Raw genomic sequence first — 18,345 nt, 5'->3', positions numbered from 1 at the left:
AAGGAGATGGTATTTATGCTGGCAGTGTTACGTGGTGTGCTAGGCATGGCATATTTTGGCAATTAGAGCAGCTATTTCAGAGCTCTGTTGTTTAACAGTTGTAATTGAAGTTGCAGTGTGTGGTACATTTATGTTTACGTTCTGTTTTTAGACAGAGGTGCACTTGTTTAGAAGCTATAAAATGCAAAATTTGTTTCCTGCTCCTCTATACTTTGCTTATCGAGGGAAATATAAACAAAATCATTTTGCAGTTTGAAATTATCTAGTCCTGAGAGGACAGTATTTGCATCTTAAATGTGACTTGAATATCAGCTTTATTTTTTACCTCTAAATAAAATTTTATTATTTGTATACTTGTTTAATTTGCATATTATGTGTGCCCCTAGAAAATAAACCTGTCAAAAACCGGAGGTTTCCAGCTATGGAAATAGCTTTTGGTATGGGATTTTTAGGAGTAACATTAATAATGCTCTTCATTTAGACCAGTATCTGAGTTTCTTTCATGGAAACATTTTCATAGCTTGCAAATATTTTTTGCTATTCAAGCTTTCAAAAGAGAAAGGAAATTGGAAAAACTGGGTCTTTGTGTACTGCTTGCTAGAAGAAGTGATGGATGAGCTTTGCCTTCCTCAGCAAGGTCTCCTTTGTAACTTTGCTGATAGGAGCAAGCTTTGGGTTTTCTCACATATTGCTGGTTCTTGCTGCACCTGTAAGACTTGTTCTCGAGGCACATCTGTTATTTTTGTGCTGCAGATTCTGTAGTGCTGCAGGGGCAGCATTCAAAACCTGAATTAGTCATAGCTATTGTTCTCTGGTGACCAGGAGAAGCAGAGTGCAAGCAGAGGTCTATTGAAAAGACTGTCAGGGTTGCATATTCAGAGATGCTTTCTGGTGAGGCTGCATGTCTGCACTTTGCTAATGACTAATTGCTGTGGAACTGTTTCTCTTCAATTTTGAACAGGCATTCTTTATTAATGCTGTGCAAATGCTCTGTTCTTCCCAACACGGGGAATGGGAAGTCATGTGGAGACCATCACATGCTAAGTGTTGTTAAACGTTCTCTCTCAAAGAATAAAAACTGGATGATCTATAATACAAATAAGTAAATTCTGCAAGAGGATCAATTGTCCTTGGAAAAGCAAAGCATTTTCTCTTACTGTTTCTATGAATATTTATAGTCATGGGCAAGGATGTTGCCACAAAGATACTGCAAATTTATATTGAATCTTTCTGAAAGTTGAAAAATCAACATTGGAATCTTAAAATGGAGACAGTATTGGACACATTCCCTTGTTCATTGCTCATTTGTACTGACATTGATTTTAGCTGGCAAACGATGCTAACATAAAAAGAAGCAAAAGGCCGTTCATATTTGCACAATCTAAATGAGGATTAGGCCCTGATGGTTCATTAAGTGCTGCTACAAATATGCTTTATAGGTGTTACTGTTCTTGCCTTCATCTGAGATGTTTCAGTTTCTTGGGAGCTGTTTAGGATTTCTTTCAGGTTTGTAGAGTGTAGGAAAATTGTTTTTACAGTGAAAATACTGAAAGTGATAGCTGGTATCCTTTGGAAATAGCTGGTGTTAGAACTGATCCCCAGACACAGAGAATCTTTTCATGGCAATAGTGAGTGAATGCTTGTTTTCTTTGCTTTCTCATGAGATACTTTGCCACCATCAGTGCCACCCAAGCATTTTGGACCCAGTTTTGTCCTGCTGGATTCATCCTGCCCCCAGGTTTGCTGAATGAGCCTGGAGCACAGCCCATTGCATGGGGGAGCTGCCAGGTTCTCTCTGGCATGGCAGGCATCCCTGGGCTGGAGGGATGGGGCCAGAGCACATTGTGCTTCCTTCACACCTGGCTGCTGATCAGCTGCAGTTTGACACTGGGACTGGTCTGTTTTCCCTAAACTGGAGAAACATATAGATTGTGCCTTGGGGAGGAGGAGGCCTCTTTAGCTACAGAACCCCTTAAAACTAGCCAGAAGTCACTGCCCTAAGGAAGTGGAGGAATTAAATAGTCACAGACATGTCAAATAACACACACACAAAAGTAAGAACTTGGATTCTGCCCTCAAATATGAACACTGCCAATCCACATGGAAGCTTCCATACAGGTTGCCCTGCTTTTATCCCAGATCCCTTGCCTGTTACTTCTTAATTCTACAACAAAATATAAGGGGGAAAGAGTTCAAATGGCACCCAGAGATTAGCTTGCCTCACAGTCCCACTTCCCAAATTTGGGAAGCCTAATTGGTAGAAAGTGTTATTAGCAAATTCTGATCCCAAACTGTATTATTTATACATTTCTGTAACACTCAGAGGCCTTGATATGGAGTCATGTTAAAGTCCACGATAATTCCTTGCAGTTCTGATCCCAGATCCAAAAGCAGACCACACTGTACATTTTAAATGGTACTTCCATACTCTTCTTCTAGAAAATTGCATACTAAAAGTGCAACTGAACAGTGAGAGAATGAGGGAAGCAAAAAGGGAAAAAGTGGGCTCCTTCCTTTCTGAAAAGCGAGAGCAGGTCTGAACACAGAAATGTTTGGCATTGTATACCCACAGAATGAAACTGCTGGTGGCAGCTCAGGGCTTCTTGGCAATTCAGCTGCCTGAATAGGCAACAAAGTGACTTTTAATTCTCTTTTCCAAGTTGTAAGCACACTAAGATTTCTGTCAATCCCTCTGTCTTGTTTGAAACAGGCAGAGAGGAGACGTGGCGCTGCACTTCTGCATGGCACCGTTCTTTTGGCACAGCTTTTGAAGTGTGCCTAAAGTAGAAATAAAGCTGCAGAAGCAGAAAACAAAGGGTGGAGGCTGCGGAGTACCATCCTATAAAATCACAGGAGCAGAAAAGCTGGAGGGAGAAAAAGGGGAAGCTTCTTGATAGACTCTGAATGTACTCTTTGGTTTAGCTAGGAACCTGTGAAGAGGCAAAGGATTGTGAGGAGCCCTTTCAGCAGGGGGAAGGCTGCTGGTCATGTAGAGGAAGAATCTTCCAGACTAGCCAACTCAGCCCACAGCGGGAGCGTTGGAACTGGGTGAACATCAAGGTCTCCTTCCAACCCATTCTATGATTCTTTGGTTCTGTGATATAAGAAGACCTTGAGATATTACTTCTGGGTTTTAAGAAACTAATAAATTATCAGATTGTAATAAATAATGATAACGATAAAATGAACTGAGCATTCTTGCTGGCTCTTGTGACCTCTAAAGTATGTCTGAAATTTTAAATATATATTTTTTCACAATAATACTTAAACTTTAATGCAAATTTATTCCCCTAGACTGTTTCACTGTAATGTCTCAGTTGATCATCAGTTCAAATTTATGCATTATACAGGTCTTTTTTTTTTTTTCCTGGTGAAACTGAAGCTGGAAGTCACATCACAACTTGCTGTTCTCCATGAAGGTACTTTAAAAGATGGTCTGTGAGCAGAGACTGTACATAAATCTCACAATTTATTACATTCATTAGTATCTAGATAAAGGTTATTAGACAATCAATCAGGGCCATGTCTCATTACCCTTTAGTACTTGGGATGTTTTTGAGGTTTTCATTATGGAGTCAGGTTATTTTCTTTCCTGCTGCTGAGCAAAGAACTCCTCCAAGTGGATATTGTCTAAACTGGAGTATTGGAACATTAAGGCGAGACCACATGAAAAATCCTAATGACTCAGGCAGTATGTTTGTCTTCCTGAACGAACACAAAGGAGATGTGCTTTCCAAATGGAGAATTGGATGACTCAGTTAAAGGGCAGATAATATGCAAGGTCTGTGGGAGAGACTATAATGTGGCATATAGAGGTAGTAGCTACCAGCACAATTTTGGCTGTGAAGACAGATCAGGACATGAGTATGTCTGGTGTGATCTTTTGTCTCACTTTTAGCTTTTGCAAGAGCACCAGGTCGGTACTGCCAGGCTGTTTCTGCAGTAAACCATAGGAGAATGATTCTGTTCAGATCAGCAGTCACAGGACTGGTGGGAACATTCTTTGCCCAGCGGAGCTGCATTCATGTATGCTGACAGAGAATTAACTTCTGGATGCTTAGCTGCTGCTCCAGCCCTTTTCGTTTTTCAACCCGGGGCTAGTAAACTTATGTCAACTGCTTTTCTCAAAGCATTTCAGCATTTAGGCTCTGTTTATCTGGACTCCTCAAGTACAAAGGCAATGAAAATCACCAAGATCTAAAAATAATAATTGAATTTATATAAATGTCAGTGGTATTTCATAGCTGAGCTGTGGGGAAACAGTTTTGGGAGGTTCCTGTATGTATTGGGCCCACTTTACTCTGCTATCCCCTATTACTGATGATATTTGTATCCATGCTGATGTTCAAGATAGGTGTTCATAAGATCTCTTTTCTATCCTGTGTGTGTATGTACTGTGCACAGGGATGACTAATGACTGCATGAGCTTTGTGACATTTACAGCCTAGTGTGGAACTAGATTGCTAATAGGTTTATGTCCTAGCTCCAATTTACTGATCTTTTGCCAAAAGTCTCACTGAAACTCAGACTGTTTTGCATTGGTCCTCGTTTTTCAAACTGTGATTTTAAACTGCAGGTAACACATCCCTGTCCTGCTGAAAGTGCTTTTAGTTTTAGAACAGAGTAGAATACTAGAGTTGGAAGGGAATTTTTCTGATAATCTAGTCCAACTTCCTGACCGTTTCAGGACTAACCAAAAATTAAAACATATTTATGAGGGCATTATCAAAATGCCCCTTGAACACTGGCAGCTTGGGGCAATCATCTTCGCTTTGCAAGGAAGCCTGTGCCAGTGCTTGAAGACCCTCCTGGGAGAGAATTTCCTATTGTTCAGTCTAAACCTCCTCTGGTGCAGTTTTGTGCCATTTCCATGCATCCTGCTTTTAATTCCCAGGAGCAGAGCTCAGCAGCTCCCTTTCCATTTTCCACCTCAGGAAGCTGCAGAGCAATGAGGTCACCTCGGAGCCTCCTTTTCTCCAGACCAGACAACCCAAATGTCCTAGCTTCTCCTCACAGGACATGCCTTCCAGCCCTTGTACCAGTTTTGGTGCTTCTTCTGGAAGCTTTTAGGGACCTTATCATCCATTTTATATAACGGAGATCACACTCTTGTGGGAGAATCTTGCTGGCTATGCTGGGTTTAATGCATCCCAAAATGTGATTTGCTGCCAGGCATGCTGCTGGCTCACACTGAGCCTACTGTCAGCAGCACTCCCAGCTCCCTTGCTGCTGAGCTGCTCCTCAGCCACTCCTCTCCCATCTGTACCTGGGTCTGGCATTGCTCCATCCCAGGCACAGCACCTGACATTTGCTTTTGTTGAATTTCATGCTGTTGCTTAGTGTCCAATTTTAAATTGGGATTTTGTAAGTGTAAATCTTGTTGTGAAGCTCGTCTGTTTTCATTGTGCATCTCAGTCTCTCTTCCCTCAGGGTTGATGAGATGGGAAGAGGAAAAGAAGCTCTTTACTCTTGCTGCTGCACCCTGTGCTGTGCCATGGCAAGTGCTGTTGTCTGCTGCACTGTGGGAGCTGGGGAGAGCAGCTCTACTTCTGAATGGAGCAATTCAAGCTGCATGGCAATTTGTCAGGAGTTGTGAATCTTGTCCAAGCAATGATACTCTGTCATTCTTTTTTTCCCCATGTGAAAGCTGTGGTTTGCTGTCAGACAAAGCAAGTGTGATAGGAGGGTAATTGCCTAACACTCTTCAGGAGAGATTGGGAGAGCAGAAAAGTATGTGACTGATTATTATTGTATGATCCATTTGATATAACAGATGCACAAAGTTATAATCAGACAGATCTCCGCTGTGGAGCTGGTCAATGTGATTTTGAACAAAGCAAGGATTGACTAAAATTGCTGACTTTTGTGTTTTACAATGACTTTAGTGAATTATGATATAAATGCCACTTGAAGACAAAGTCATTCAAATTTGCACAGCTGATGGGATTATTCAAGAAAAGAACATAAAGTTACCAAGATACGCTGTGTTCTAAAGGCTGATGAGTTAGGACTTACATTTGTAAGTAATCCTACAGTGGATCATAAATGTGTGATTTTTAGTTGCTTTCCAAAAGCTGTTTCTGTTGAAACACATTGATACATCTATTCCAGAGCTGAATCAGGAAACTTGCTCTTTGGTATTGCTCTATGTCACCAGAGTAACTGGGAAATGAACTTCCATATGCTCTTTAGCTGGGATATGCTCAGTTTGCCATTGTGTCAAAGGACTTGCTGTAAATTAAATTAGAAGTTGCTTGACTGCTTATCAAGTTCTTTGCCTCATCACTAGTAGAACAGCATGCCAAAATGACTGAAAGTTAATATCATGCTCTCTGACATCAGTCCTAGTGTTGTATCACTCACAGAATGAATTTTCATTGTCAGTAAAACTTAGAAAACATTTACATATATCAAACTCACAGTTCTGGAACCCTGTAATGTCCTCTCAGTATATGACATGGATCCCAGAAGCAAAGTGACAGCTATATATCTATCTACTAGATTGTTCATTATCAGCTGAAGACAGGGGCATAATATCATTGCACATTTTCTGCTGTGAATGCCTGTACAGAGAGAAATAAAGATGGAAAATGGGAAACTGTTGCTCAAGGTTTTGCTTTGGTGGCAGTATCCAATGCAAGTTTCAAATGTTTTCAGAGATGCACGGTTTTCCATTTTCCTAGGTTCCTTCCCTCCACTTCTTCCTGCAAGGCCAGTCCTTTGCATGAATCACAGAAGTTGATTAGATCCTGGCAGGGTGCTCCTTAGGAACCCCACCGATGCGTCTGTGCAGCACGGTGGGCCTTCCTGAAGGTTTTGGTTACCTTCACTGCTGCCTCAGAGCAGCACCTCATGTCAGCAGTCTGGAAAAGCAGACTGCTTTGAAAAGCAGTGGATAACAGGAGCAGTGAAAGAAAAAAACAGCCAGCGTGAGTGTCTGAGGGCTGTGTGGGAAGAAGGGTGAAATCTCCAGTCCTACGCACAATGCATGCCTTCACGTGTTGGTCACAGCATCACTATTGACCAACAAATAGCATCTGTTTCATCTTCATTGAAGCAAAATAGACAAAGTAGCATGCTGAGCAGTCCTAAGAAAGCACAGTGCTCTCCTTATCTGCAATCCTCATACCCTGTAGGGAAAAGAAATCACTAAGCATGTCCCTAGTGCTTTGTACCAATACTGCTGTGTTATCCTTCGGGGCATCTTCAGTGATTTGTGAAGGGTTTCTTAGACGTTCTGACCAGCTTCCACTGCATCATCAGTACCAGGAGCAACTGGATACTGGGGATGGGCTCTGGTGTGGTGAATCCACACATTCACAAAGGGGAGGAGAACAGACAGGGCAAATGCTAATCCATTCCAGCGTTAGGTAGATACAGTCCCATAAGCCTGCTTGTAGGCTTTGCCATCATTCTTATCATTACTTTCAGTGCTGGAAAGCCAAGAGCTACTCCTTCGTCTTATAGAGGTTGTCATACCTTGTGTGATCTACCTACAGAGAATTTCAAATGAAGCAAATGAGAGGAGCCCAGGTTTTACTGAGATAGTATGCTATCAAGGATTTTAAAGGGAAGGAGTAGCAAACCACGCTTCTTAATGACATGTTTCTGTTAGTGTTGCAATGCATCCATCTCATTGTTTTGGGGATAAGTTTTTGCTGCTGTGGGTGAGTGCCTGGGATCTGCATGAATCTCAAAGTTCATTTAGAGCTGGAGCTGCAGCGTTGGCACCACAGTGCTGGCACACTGCTCTGGCATCCCAGGCTCTGGAATGCTCCCAGTCTTCTGGCTGTATTCTTCATACTGGCTATGCAGAACAATGATGTCCAAAGGATGCTACTGCACTTCACCACCACCCTCCTTGTATAGCTGTTGCAATTGACGCTTACATTTGCCCCCAGCACAGGCATAGCCAAGGTGGAGGCGTCTTACTCCTCTTCAGACTGGCTGCCTTGCAATTTTGTTTCAAGCTAACTTTCATTTTTCTTAGCGCTGTTCTGTGTTGTTACCTGGTGATGAAGTCATTGTGTGCCATGCCATCAGGTACAGTCACATCTGGCACATTCCTTGGAGCCTAACAGTAAAAGAACAGAATGAGGAGCATGGAGATTTGCACGGCCTGGCACAGGATGGGACAGGACACCTAGAGGAGGGTTTTGTTTTATTTTGTTTTTGGTGTGTGTGTGAAAGTAAGCAGTTTGGCATTTCCTAGAATCATAGAAAAGCCTGGGTTGAAAAGGACCACAAAGATCATCTAGTTTCAATCCCCCTGCTATGTGCAGGGTTGCCAACCACCAGGCATGGCTGCCCAGAGCCACATCCAGCCTGATGTTAAAGTCTCATGACTGAATTCAGGCCTTTGTACTCATGACACCTATACCCATTAGCAGCAGGTAAATGCAGATTCATTTGGTCTTGTGGCACTAGCAATGGTAGAGAGGAGTTGGGAAAGAGAGAGGAAAGCTCTCTTTGGAGAACAGCTGCATTTTCTGCATTTTCCAGTGTATATTTTCACATTTCAGCTTTTGATTACATTTCAGTATTCAGCAATAATTCTATAAATCCACGTGTTTGCCATTTGCAGCAGCAGTGGTGGCTGGCATCAATGAACTTTAGAGAAGTAGGTTTTCATGTATTGCTTAATTGGGTCATACCAATTAAATGCTTGGCACTTTGTCATTACAAGAAGTCGTCATAAAAATAGAAATATAAAGCAACTAGGTTTTGACACATTACATTTTTTACTCTCTTAAAAGCATTTGCAAGTAAAAATTAAAAATAAAACTATTTACATTCACAGAAGTAAAATTTATGCATAAAGATCTGGTGTACGGGCAGCAGAGTGCATCCCACAGCACTGCAGATGGAGGCTGCTGCTGCAGGCTGAGTCATGATGTGCTCAGGATTTGTCTCAGGCTGATGTCAATTAATTGATAAATTCCACAGACTCATTTTTTACGGCTGATGCTCTATGAAACCAATAAAATACATCCACAAGGATGTCTTCAGCTGGAAGTCTGTTTCCATTGTGAGTGCACTGTTGGAATCAGAATGTATTTCCCTCTTTATTTAAGATAGATCTCTTATTATAAAATGCTGTCAGAAAAATAGAATTGCCACCCACTGAAACCAACATAAGTCATGGACAAGTGGGAATATAAGTGGATTTAAAGCCATAGATAAGAGATTTACTCTATTTGCTACATTCAGGCATCATTGTGGGTCTTCAGGCTGGGATGTGGCTCTATCTTGGCAGAACAGGTTACCTGGTTAATACCACCCTTCAGCTTTGGGCAGTAGGCGAATGTATACATGCTTGTTGATATGGTGAACCCTGAGGTTTACTGCGTCCCTTTCAGGAATGAACTGATTTAAAGGTCTGATCCCTCCCCGAAGAGAGAAAGTAGAGACCTGAGGGTGGCAGCTGCCTTGCTGCCTTCAGAGCTCTCATGAGCATTGTATTCTTTTATCCCATTTTACAGAGATGTTGACTCCTTAGAGGAAAAGTCTTTTGCTGCAGTACACATATGCAAACTTCACCTTAGATTTCCTTCTTAGCTGCTAGCTGCAGTTCTGGCAGGTATGTTTTATTGCCTCCATTGTGAAGGATGCCGCCTGCAGCTGTGGGGGCAAAGGGCCAAACGAAAAGAGTATGTGAATGGCAAACCTCCAGCAAGTGATCTGTGCCACAGATTCATTTTGCAGGCTGCCTCCTGATCCTGGGTTGGGTCCCAAAGCATAGCTAAAAATTCTCCTGGAAGACATTGGTCTCCTAGCCCTAGGTACAGCATGGCCAGATCATTCCATTTCCACTGGCACCCAGTGCACTGCCTGCTGCAAGGCATGGCCGAACTTGGTTGTCTTGAGTTCGTGTAGTTTTCAGACACAGTGGTTGGTATGGATTATATTAGCTTTCTCAAAATACCATCATAAAGCAGGAAGAAAAATTATCTTTCTTAGTCGAAAAATGAGGGAAGTAGAAGCGTGTGATTTATTTGCTCTCTGAAATTTTTTTTGTGGGGGACCATCAGTTTCCATTGTGATGAGTGCTCTGTGTTAGGATGGGATGGCCTGGCATGCAGACATCCTTGCTCCCAGCAAGGGCTGGGCAGAACTGTATGAGACAGTGTGGGCAAGAGTCTTAATAGGTGGTCATGCACAGGGATTTAAAATTCACTTTAATCAAGGCATTTGTCATTCCTTTAACTCGTTCAATGAGAGGATTCTAGTTTCCAATGAAAGGATTTCTTTAATTTGGCAAGTATCATAATTTAAGCTGTCGAAACGCACTGCAGACTCTGTTCTATCACTGCCAGTGTTCTGCATGCTTCACGTGTGAAGGATTGTTTGCATTTATTCTTCCACGTATTTCTTCTTTAAGAAGAATTCTATATTCCTTTTTGTTTTCTTTTTTTCTTGCACTCCTTTTTCTCCTATCTCTATAGTATTAGTGCTGCTGAAAATGTGAATCATTGTTTGAATCACTGTTCTTTGAGACCATTGGAAATACATGCTTTTGGGTGACAAATTTGTTTTTCACACATGTGGCAAATATCGTGTGGAAGAAATTATTCTAAGGAACAGAAGACAGAGATATGTAAGATTCAAAGTGATTTTCCACACCCAGCAGGGATTGGGAACTGACAGGAGTGGATTAGGATGGGGGTTTAAATCTTCACCCGTCAGTATTTCAGGGTGAAATTTGGACTTAAATGTCTGAGTCAGGCACCACAACCACTGTTGGTTCCAGATGGGAAACACTGGAGGAGCAGTTCCAAGTTACCGGTTCGAATATTTTGTGATAAAAAATGTGCAAAAATTTCTGGGGTCATTAATTCGGACAGAGATTTCCCTTCGTTAGGAGCAATTATAATATGCTTTCTTGTAAGTGCGTTAGAGATTTGTGAACGCTCCCAGGGAGTTTGGAACAGCTGCTGGAATCGAGTCCTCCTGCAGAGCCAGCATCCCGCTTGTCACTGCAGCAGGCCTCTCGCTGGGGTCAGTTAGAGAACTGAAGTACTTGGCTCTGATTTGTGACTTCCTTGCCTTACAGTTTTTCTCTAGCTCAGAACGCAATAAAAAAAGCCCACAGATCCTGGTTTGGGAACCAGGAAGCGGTGGAAGACATCTCAGCGGATGCTCTTACAGATGTTGTGCTGCACTGCACGCTTCTGTTTATGCGGAATGCCAGGTCACGCAGAGCCCGCAGTCCTTCACTCAGCCGTAGCCTTAGAGGCTGGCTGGAGAAAATGAAAGCCTTGCTTATATTTATAGTGATTTTATTAACAGTTCTGCACTACGAAACTGCTGAACATCCTACCACAGGGAGCTGTGGTTCTTTCTGTTCAGTAAAGAATAATCTTACGTAGGGAGGCTGAAACCTCTGCTGCCTCTAATAAATATTACATGCCTGACATTTGAGCCTTGTGTCTCACAGTCACCGGGATCCTTCCGATAGCAGAGCCTGAGGCCCTATTAGGTGAAAAACCAACTGTGCTGGCATCTAACTTGTGAAACCTGTTCTCCATGAGGTGTCTTAAAAATGACCCCGGCATTCTGGCTGGGAGCAATTCCAGCAGCTCAGCTGATCCTGCGAAAGCTCCACTTGGTTGACAGCACATAATCTTGCCTACAGAATAACACTGCCTGGTTTCATATTAACACCCCAGGGTCAAGATGAACTCTTTGGGATGCAGGAAGAATCAAACTCAAGGTATCGCTCCAGACGTATGTTGTACTTCTGGCAAATGAGCAGAATGAACACAATCCAAAAGTTCTAGTATATTTTTTAATGGTCATTGATCATTTTTTTTTCTTGCTGTTATATTTGTATTGTTTTTTCTTTGTGTTCTACTTACACGTTTGTAGAAAAAGGAGGAAGAACAAAAATTGCACTTGGAATTTACTCAGGACTGTCAGGCTCTGAGGTCAGGCTAAAACGCATCCTGTGCTCAAAACAACACCAATAGTTCTCATATCATTAAACCTGAATAACTATTTCCCTCCTGGATTTACTCTATTTTGGTCTCACAGGAAAACAAAACAAAAAAAAAAGCTGGCTTTTTCCACATCCATGTGAGTTTTTTGTTCATAATTCACGTCAGGAGGCTTTTTTACATTTGGACACTAATATGTCTTGCAGGTTCAAAGTACAGAGTCTGTCAGATACATGTCGTGTCAGAAGCCTCAAGAAAGTGGTCTTAATCTGTGCAGACTTTAGACATAGTAAGAAGATAGGGCAAAAAAAAAAAGAGGTAAAAGATCATGTGAATGAATGACTTGCTGCAGGGGTTCTAAGCTACTTGAGTCTACAGAGGAGGTGGAGACCCAGAGAGAAGAAGAGCAAAGAGCTGGGAAATGAAACAAGCAGTTGACTGGGAGCTGAAAAAAAGGAGAGAGAAGAGAGAGAAGATGCCAGACTTGAAGGAACAAGGATGCTATTCCAGGTTCAGTGGGTGGGGTGAGAGAGGCCCCATGACAAGGAGCTGAGAAGAACACGCGGAACTTTTCTGCAGTACACATCACTGCCTGCTTCATCGACAGACACACATGTATTATAAAACTCTGCGTGGGGGAACCACATGGTGGTTTCCTCTGTCTTCTAAAAAACCCAAATGGAAACATTTCATGATTTACCACCTGTCAGCTTCTTTAGATTTTTTCACCTTTGCTTTCTCAGTTGTTGGAGGCAAATGTTTTCTGTCCTTTGCTGCTAGCTCTCCCTGCCCACCTCCCCACAGCAGCCACTGAGCTGACGTGGCTCTGGGCAATGCTTGACGCCTCTCAGTGACAGAAATCCCCCTGCTTGCCCACGGAGCAGGCTTGCTCTTGTGGCTCTCAGCAGTGGAGCAGGGCCAGGAGTGACAGGAAGGGTGGCTTTTCTGTGCCTGGGAGAACAATCTGTGAAGGATTATGTGGGCAGGAAAAGAGGGAAGGTGGGAAGTGTGTCTGCTATGTCCCAGGCTTGAGAGACTTGAGGGATGGTTCAGTCTGCACAGAGAAAAGTTTCCATCTCTCCCGAGCAGGATTCGGAACCTTTGCTTTAACTATTTTTTTCATCCCCTCACTTTCATTTGTTAAGCATGGAAAATGTTGAGCACAACAGTGACAGAAATGAGTGGCTCTCCCTAGAGGTGTAAGAAGAGGGTGGGTGTTGGAGACCAGGATTTCAGGGTGATGAGGATACCCTGAGAGTCTGCATAGATTCAGATGGCCTCTAACACATCACTAAGGGTTGCTGCTTGCACATTATTTTCTTTGTTTCATGCAGTGGTCCCCCCCTTACAAGCAAAAAGAGAACGTTTAAATCTGTCAGAGTAGAAGATACCCTAATCAATCTAACACATGCATAGCATATTTACGGCTTTATATGTGCCTTTGTTGATGGATCTGGACAAGCAGCATGCTAATTGCTGTTCTCCAGAGAGGTTAGGGGCAGAATCATTAAAGGAGAAGTCCTTGGTATAATGAAAAATTGTGATGGTCTTTTCCAGCTTTCTTCAGTGTGCTTGCGAACAACAGGGCGGCTCACTTGATTTTAAAAAATATTATATATTTTGTAGTACGTGTCTGTAATATCATTATGTAAGAGCTGTTTCTGGGAATTAGAAGGATGAGTAAGGCAGGCATCATTCCTCACAAGGACAAGCAACACTGGGATTAAAAAGCAAAATGGATTATATTTATTTGGAATTTTCTCTGTCATTTAGTACAGGTTCTTTAATTTGTTTCTCTCCTTAAAATTGTGTATTGAATTTAATTAAATACAGCATAGATTTATGAGTCGGGGCAATATGATTTTTTTCTTTTTTTTTTTAAAGCAAGCCTATTTGTTCCTCAGATGAGTTTTCTCAAAGGTGTTGTCATTATATGCCTGGATTACTGCTGGCACTGCAGAAAGTTTACTCACATGCAGTAACTGCAGATAGGAAAGACACTTGTAGGCTCAATGAAATCTGCCAGTCTCCATGGCCACACAGCTACAGTCATCTGCATCAATTACTTAAGAAATCTTCATTGATGATGCATCTTTAATTACTCACCATAGAACTAATACTCTTAGATACGTGCATGGTTTATCTCAAATATCCTTTAATCCTAGCATATTGACTTTGTATGCTTGTCTAGACTCTTTCACAATTCTCTTTATTTATTTTTTCCTTCAAGAAATATAAAAATCTGTCTAATTTAATGTTGCTGCAAATGGTTAGCATATCTGAGGGCCCTGTGACATCATGCCCATCAGCAAGAACAGAAAAATTAAGTCATTAAGTTAATGACAGTAGTAAGGAGGAAAAAAAATACCATTGGTAAAAATTAGTTTGTGATCCTTTCTGGCTACAGATTTCCAGATAGGTGGTGCCATAAAGTTAACAAGGTAGCTAATCACAGTTTGTCAGTGATGGATGTGTAATTGTTAATCCATGCAAGTTTTGATTATTTCTGTAAATCTGAAGATAATAAGGGATCTGATTTGGTCTATTTCATGTGTCTGGCTCACCCAAGAGAAGAGCTGTTGTTCCTATGAGTAAGGGCACATTATTTATGTTCTGTATGCCTGCATGTATTGTTCTCAAATACACCTATGTACAACTACAATTGTGTGAGAACAGTCTGACCCAGCCACACCAAATTCAATGGAAAGAGCCTGGCTGAATCAAATTAAGTGTGAGGAAGCCCCTTGTTTAAGGGGCTTCTTTGTTCCTCCAGTGATCGTAACACACTGAAAAAATTACTAACTGTTGGGTTCAGAACCTTAGAGTGATGTAGCTGCAAACTATGCTCATGGTAGTTATTTTGTTGGGTTTGCCTTTATCAATGCTTAATAGAATGGTTTTAATTCATATTTAAAAAAAAATCAATAATGATTTTTTTGTTTTCTCTTGACAAAATAAGAAATAGGTAAAATTCTAGTTCAAACTGTGCCTGTGGCAACCTTCACATTGCTTTCAAATAGAAGTTCACTGACCCAAAGTTATTTACCAAACAGAAATATTCTATTTCCAAACCGATGCTGCACCATATCATGGCATAGCATTAAATCTAAGGAGGTCCTGTGTCAGCCTCACCTTCATTTTTGGCACTGTTTCTGTTAAAGCTGTGTGAAAATTTCATAAACTGTATAAACTTTGAGGCCAATTAATTTCAGTTCCTTAAAAAGGGCAGAAGTAGTAGAGGAATTTCAGAGAGTTTGAGGAAGCTGAGGTGGTTTGGGATTTTAATCAGATATTACAAGAGAAGCCTTTGATCAGAATCAAGTTTTTGATCAAACTTGATGGTTTCAGCTGAATTTCATGTTCCAATCTGAGATTCATTCAAACTCCTGAGAGAGAAAGGATAGTTGTCAACTGATATTGAATGAAATTTTCCTAAAGGTTTTCATGCTGAAATATCTCATTTACTAAGTTGTATGCTATTGCTGCTATGGCCACTTTTTAATAACCATTTGTACTGTTGTCTCTTTTTAGTAAGAAAATTGGTGAGAAGATGAGGACTGACATATTGTTTTGGAAAGGCATGAAAATGTGTGGGTACGAGGCAGCCATATGTGAGAGAAATAAATGGATGTGGTAAGTAAATCAAGCAGGAATATTTTCCATTTCTCCCATGAAAAAGTGGAAATACTTCTAAATTTTCACCTTTAATTTAAATAAAAGGATTAGGAGGAGTGAAGTAGGCATTTGTAAGAAAGAGGAGAGAATTCATGATTACCACGTATCAAGTCTCATCTTTTTAAGATGAAGATTATAATTTTCTTTATCTTTGTGGTCTTGCCTATGAAGTTACTGGTTGCTGTCATGAGTTTGATGTATTTTAAAAAACATAAAAGCAATCATGCATAGGCTATAAGCCTTCTGAGTTACGTTCTGGTGCATTAGCCATGGGAATTCATGTCTTCCACAGAAGTTTTTTTCAGTGAACTAGTTTAAAAAATATGAGATGCTTCCAGCAACTTATGTTTTCAGCTTCACAGATTATAAAGGCAGAAAGAAGGACTCTTGCTTCTCCAGTCTGATCTGTACACTATAGGTCACAGTATTCATTTTTCTTTGTGGTTGAGGATGTCTTCTGGGAAATGGGAGTATAAAGATAGTAAGTTACTTTTGGTGCTAAGCTCACCATAAAATTATTTCTGGTCAGATTTTGTGTAGTCTTCATCTCTAGCATTGTGTCTTTACCTGCCAGACTGTGGTGTCTCCATAATTGCATTCCAACAGTAAACTTCACCATAGGATGGGATAGTTTCCTTTCTCTGTGACTTTAGGAGACTAAAACTTTCCTCTAAATCATGCTGGAAAGACATCTGAAAAATATAAAACCAGTAGCTGAGAGGCTGACTAGCATCACATCCATTGACTCTGGAAGGCTGGTCAGCAGTACTGCAGGTGCTTCAGATCTTGAGCAAGGTAGCATCATAACCTCAACGTGCTTCTTAGATGATTAAGGGAGGGTTTAAAATCTGCTCTTTGTTTTCTTTTCTAAAGCTGTCCATATCTGTGCACACATATGAGCTCTTCTGTTCTAGCACTGCTTTTCTGTGCAGTCATATCTTTTAGACTGTGCAAAGCGAGAGTCTGTCTAAAAAAATAATATTCAAATTTTGAATGTTTTCTGGTAATTGTTTGACAAATGAGTTTCTGAGTTCCAAGAAGAGGCAGCATGCCTGATGGGGAGGTGAGCAAAGACATTTTTACAGGCATTATATGTGAGTAAATTTTTGTGTCCAGGGCCATGAAAATGAGATCCCAGGAAATGCTTGTTTAACTGATGCTTCAGAACATCAGCTCAGAACTGATGTGGGAATTTTTAGGCTCAGGCTTTTGCAGCAGAACAAATCAGATCCATCCAGGGAAGCCAGGGCTGGAGCTGCCAGCCAGCCCATGCAGAAAGGAGGCTGAGATCATTAGAGTGCCCCTGGGGACTGAGGTACACCGAGCAATGGGACATTGCTCCCTTCTCAAATGCCTACAGCACTTAAGCTGTGAAACTTCAGCAGTTTTACTGTAATTTCAGTCGCAACTGTCAGGGTCCTAAAAAGCATATTGTGTTTCAGAATCAACATATGCTGGCATTTCCAAAATGAATTTCTCATCTCCTCTAGGATTTCATTTTATGCGAATCATGAAATATCAGAATTTCCTCTCTGTTGTTGTTTCTGTCCTGAAGAGGCTTGATCGCTATTGCTGCAGTTCCCTGTACCTTTTTCATCTTCAGTGCTTTCCAAGGTGGAGCAATCAGATTTCATGCAACATAGGGTTATAAAACAGCACAATAGTATTTTCTCTTTTATTATCTCTTCCTTTCTAATAATTCCTAACATTTTATTTGCCTTTTAAAATGCTTCTGAGTAGCAAGCTGATGTTTTCATGGTACTATATATTATAACTCCAAGATAGGTTCCTTGAGGGGTAGTAGCTAATTTAGACTCAGTCTTGGAATGTGCATAGTTAAGGTTACTGTTCCTTGTGTATTATTTCACATTTATTGACACTGAATTTTGTCTGTAAGTTTATTGCCTAATCATTCTATATCATGACACTCTTGTGCAAATCTTTGCAGTTTGATTGCCATTTTACTGCCTTGAATCACTTGTAATCACAGTATCAAATGTTGCAATTCTGTCCAGCCCTTCTCCAGATAGTTTATTAAAAAACTAAAAAGTGGAAGCCTCAAGGCAGAGTCTTCATTTGAAACCTTCCTACTTATCCCTACTTTAGTTTCCTTTTAAACTGTTATTAACCCATAATGAAACATTCCTATGGCATTTTATGAACCTTCAGTTAAAAAATCCTACTGAAAACTAGAGATTTTAACTACAGGATATAACTAGCTTTTCCATGCCCTACTGAGAACTCAAACATGCCTCTGTGGTATGGCTTACCTTTACAAGGACTGTGTTGAGTGACTGTTTTTTATTATAACGGGTTTGTTCCTGTATATTCTATTCTTATATAGTGTATATTCTTATATGAACTTTATTCTTATAAATTTAATTTTAAACTAAAAGAGGAGATATTTGTATTAGATTTTAGGAGGAAATTCTTTACTCAAGAGGGCGGTGAGGCCCTGGCACTTCTCCCAGGGCTGTGGGTGCCCACCTGGAGCTCCAAGTCTTGGCTGGGTGGGCCCTGGGCAGCCTGAGCTGGGGGAGCTGTCAGCCCATGGCAGCTTTAAGGTCCTTCCAACCCAAGCCATCCTATGATGCTATGATCATATGATTGGTATAATAGTTCAGCAGTGTTACATTTAAGATTCATGAGCTCCTCTGTGTCCTGTAATTTACTATTCCTTTTTTTCCAGTTTTTTTTGATGCCTCCCTTCTCCTAACACAACCATTCAATACCA

At 41.0% G+C, this 18,345-nt stretch overlaps 1 long non-coding RNA gene across 1 annotated transcript in view; it reads left to right on the top strand.

The window, feature by feature from the left end:
* Positions 1–3,016, top strand: part of LOC125699656 (uncharacterized) — a 41,124-nt gene extending 38,108 nt beyond the window's left edge. The window contains exon 3 of the long non-coding RNA XR_007379647.1: positions 2,923–3,016. This is a non-coding gene — a long non-coding RNA (uncharacterized LOC125699656). The remainder of the gene's footprint in view (positions 1–2,922) is intronic.
* Positions 3,017–18,345: the final 15,329 nt, after the last annotated feature.

Source organism: Lagopus muta, chromosome 13 (genome assembly GCF_023343835.1).
Source record: "Lagopus muta isolate bLagMut1 chromosome 13, bLagMut1 primary, whole genome shotgun sequence".
NCBI lineage: Eukaryota > Metazoa > Chordata > Aves > Galliformes > Phasianidae > Lagopus > Lagopus muta.
The sequence above is the reverse complement of the archived record's forward strand: the minus strand, read 5'-3'. Positions and strand labels throughout refer to the sequence as shown.